We start from the raw sequence: 4320 nt of genomic DNA on the forward strand, positions 1-4320 counted from the left end.
TATATATATATATATATATGCATACTGATATACATACGCACATATACACACATGTATACATACATCAATACTTATCAATATTCATACAAATGTTAATGTGTAGTTCTGTGTTCGTGTTTGTATGTATGTGTTCATTCCTGTGTGTGTGTGTGTCTTTTCATCTATGTTTATTACATAACAGCCTATACAAGTTCAGTTTATTGCTCAATTGCACTGTCTGCCAACATTCATATCATGGTTGAATAAGATATGATGATGTTGCATATATTACCGCCATTTTTTTTCACCAATACTTATTTTTGTTCTCATTTTGCATTCGCGCTTCTTTTATTTTTTCCTTCATTATATTTCCGTCTTTTTCTCTATTTTTGCTCTTGCTTATAATCTCGTTCTGTAACCTTCTTCGGAGTTATAAATCTACATATTCTCATATTTCTTATAAATTTATACATTCTCATTTATGTTTTGTTTCAAAAGCCAGATAAATGATAAACATAAAGAAACAAGAAACATAATTAATTATTATTATTTCAAATATAACGGTAAGCCTGAAGATATGGTGATGAAGTAGAAGAGTAGCTTCGGTTGTTGCCCTGTTAATAATTTAACGAAACTAGAAGAACGAAAAACGACGTCAGCTTAGACAGGTTGCTAATTGAGTATGTACCGAAAGAAATTTTCTTTTGGTAGCGGGAGTAGGAGGACTCTTAATTCTGCTTTTTAGCATATTCGATCTGTTCTTATATATATGACCACAGAAGTTGTTAGAACACACAGACTCACACACACACATACACACACATACACACAATACACATATACATACATGTGTGTGTGTGTGTGTATGTGTGTGTGTTTATGTATATTGTTGATGTCAGGGAAATTTCATAAATTCATGTGAGTACGTGAAATAGTTATTTTTTGGAATAGTATAGCTCCAAGTACACACAATAGCAAAAGCATGCCTATATTGTATTGAAAAACACTTGCGGATAGAAAAATTCGACACTTTCTATAGAAAAAGTGATTTTCGATATATAGGCGAATATATAGACATGAATATTAACTGTCACCTATTTCTTTGGTGCCTGCAGCTTGCAACTCAAAGTCTATTCTCTCAGAAAAAGAAGCAGATGTAGTCGTGTATTTAAAAAATTTCCTTCGTAATTATAAGTTTTGGGATTCGATTGCGACATTGTGGTTCTTGAGCAATATCTTTTCCTGTACGGTCGCATCGCATTAAACATCTCCGTGTAATTGAGTATTTATTGCTTGGAAACCTACCGGATGAACTGGGACTGTAATTTAAAGGACCATGTCTCGCATAACACCACACGTTGATAAGGCTTGTGAAATAGGTGAAAGGGGAAGATACGAGTGAAATACTCAGTTACAAGTTAATTTAATGAGTAGAGGTCGAATAAATGGAAAATTCATCTTCGAAGGCGACGGAGATTCATTTTTGGCAGTACGAATATGAATTTAGATTATAGATTGATTGAACCAAACACCAGGAGCTGCCGATAACTTCCAGGTGACTAAAACTACGTACGTGCATTGTATGGATTTTGGAAAAATGATAAGCCTTTGTTTTCGTAGCTGAGTCTCCAACCCTAGAGATTCTTTTGTCTTTTTTTATGAAAGAACACGCACGCGCGCACACACACACACACACACACACACACACACACACATATATATATATATATAAAACTGCCTCACTACTTATAAGTAACTATCATGGATCATCTGTCATTGCTATTGGCTGTCGACTTCCGGCTGCACCGCCATCTTGTGGGCTTGAGAAAGCTAAGAGAAAGCTCCTGAAATGTAAACAGAACCCGAAATCTGTTCTGGAGTTAAGGATGTTCCCTGGTTCTTGTGAGCCTTTTAGGATTCTCGCGTGTTCAGTTATGCATAACTTGCAATGTTTCATCCCGTTGATGTAGCGGCCTGTGCTCTAGAGGATTTTCCATGAGTTTGAGTATGGAAACTCGTCGTCTCTTGGTTGCCAGACGTGGCTGGCCAGTAACGTTATGAATCTCCTTTCAGGAACTCTGAAAGAGGACCTGTGGTTGGAGAAACGTTGCTTGAAAGAGTTCCTGGAACATCCAATGTATCTCCGTAGGCGTGTGTTGCAGGTGCTGTACCTGCTGTTGTCGTTGTTGTTGTTGCTGCTACTGTTACTGCTGCTGCTGCAGCTGCCGCGCCAACATTGCTGTTCTTGGAGCTGGGACTGCTGGTGTTGGCGTCTCTGGTTGTAGTGGTGATGGTGGTGGTGGTGGTGGTGGTGGTGGTGGTATCGCTACTACCTGTTATGGTGAAGGCGCTGTTGTTATTGTGGCCCTTGTCATTTGTGGGAGAATTGCCATTGCTGCTAGAGGTGTCATTAACTGTGGTCCCACTGGTGTTTCTGCTGGGGCCACTGTCGCTGCTGCTGTTGCTGTTGTTTCCATTGCTGCCATTATTGCTGTTATTGTTGGCAATGGCACTGGACCTGTTGCTGCTGCTATAAGATTTCAGGTCTGCTACTGTGGACGTTAGGGAAGCTGCTAGCAATGTTGGTTTTAACGCAACTCTTGTTGTTACTGTTACCCATGCCGACGGAGGAGCTGCCAGTGCTGTCACTGGTGCTGTTATTGCTATTGTTGCTAATGTTAACTGTGGCGACGGTGGTGGTGTTGCTATTCTGTTCTCGTATCTACGGCTGCTACTGCTTTTACCGGTGGTATTGCCAAGGTGTGCTTGTACTTCGGTTTCATACACGACCCATTTTGTATCGTAGTGGCATCCCACCGGGCATCCCACCGGGCATCCGTTGACGTCCCCGCATGAACATCTTGCCTCTTCCTGTTGCCTAGGGGCGCTAAGATGTTCTTAATACTGCGGGCTCAGCTAAATGAGACCCTAACGTTGTGTCTGTTGAAAATGGGCCCCTACGTATGGGAGCTAGTGAAATGCCTATCTATTAATTTAAGGAATAGTTTACCCACGGGCGTTTTTATGATGAGAGAGTGGGGGGGGGTCAAACTAAATGTTACTTCTGCGGCGCTTCCTTCTACGGTTGTTGGGTTCCAGCATGTTGATGTAGTCCCTAAATCCGCTGGTAACTAGGGCCTCGTTATAGTACGGGACCACTGCGTACTATGGTTAAAACTCTTCCAACCAAGTGTCAATACCGTGTACTTCAAATCCGGTCACATGTTTAGGCCATGGACTAAACAGAGCAAAAGGAAAGATTTCCAGACAAGGGACATAAGTTAAAATAAGAACAATAATAAACGTGTGAAGAACGAATATATAATGCGTGTGTTTATTTGGCAAAAAAAGAACAACCATCCCGAAAACAAAAAGTAAGCATCCCCAAAAATAAACATATCTGTTTCAGCACACTAGTTCACGCCATGTATCTTGCAAAACAACGTATATATATATATATGTGTGTGTGTCTGCGCGCGGGCGCGTGTGTGTGTAGCTCATTAGCAATTTAACAACCTAAAGTCAAATTTATAGACATCACTATCTCATGTTAGTGACATCTATAAATTTGTCCCTCCTTCTCTCTCTCTCTGTCTGTCTCTCTCTCTCTATGTATATATATATATATATATATATATATACACATACAAACACATACGCGCACACACACACAAGTTTGTTATGAGTATATTGTAAGAAACAAGGAATATCAGCACGTAGGACGCCAGAAATGGTTGCATACGATAACATAGAACCCACAGTGAAATAAACATCATTGAAGACATCAAAATTTGGTAGGATACCGTAGTCATGCAAGTACTAAATCCTGTTTAGACCATAGAACCGACACAGGGTGAGGCCCTTGTGGCAAAGGCATAAAAAGTAATCACAAACGGCATTTACATCTGTTTCGGTAAAATTTCATTTATTTAATGCAGTCATAAAAGATTACATCATGAAATAAATTTGCTAAGATTTTGATGACTTGTCGATTACAACTCAAAGCACCGCTAAGTGTATTGATTTCTGTTAGATTATTCGGTGTCATTGTTAAACCATAAGCTTATTGAGATAAATGAATTTAGACTGTATATTTATCTGATCTCTTGATCTCTTATTTGCCCGTTTTAAGCCACATCCGCGAATTCTTCTGTATATTCGAATGTAAAACTTAAATTAATCACTACTACATCGGGTCGATATTAAGAATCTTACTGGTTTAAATTTTTACCTTATAGTTTTGGACGATATATTTACGATGTAATCTTTTATGACTGTTTTGATTAAATAAAGTTCTAGCGAAAGAGTTGTAAATTATAAATGCCATTTGTATTTATATTT

Source organism: Octopus bimaculoides, chromosome 4 (genome assembly GCF_001194135.2).
Source record: "Octopus bimaculoides isolate UCB-OBI-ISO-001 chromosome 4, ASM119413v2, whole genome shotgun sequence".
NCBI classification, from domain to species: domain Eukaryota; kingdom Metazoa; phylum Mollusca; class Cephalopoda; order Octopoda; family Octopodidae; genus Octopus; species Octopus bimaculoides.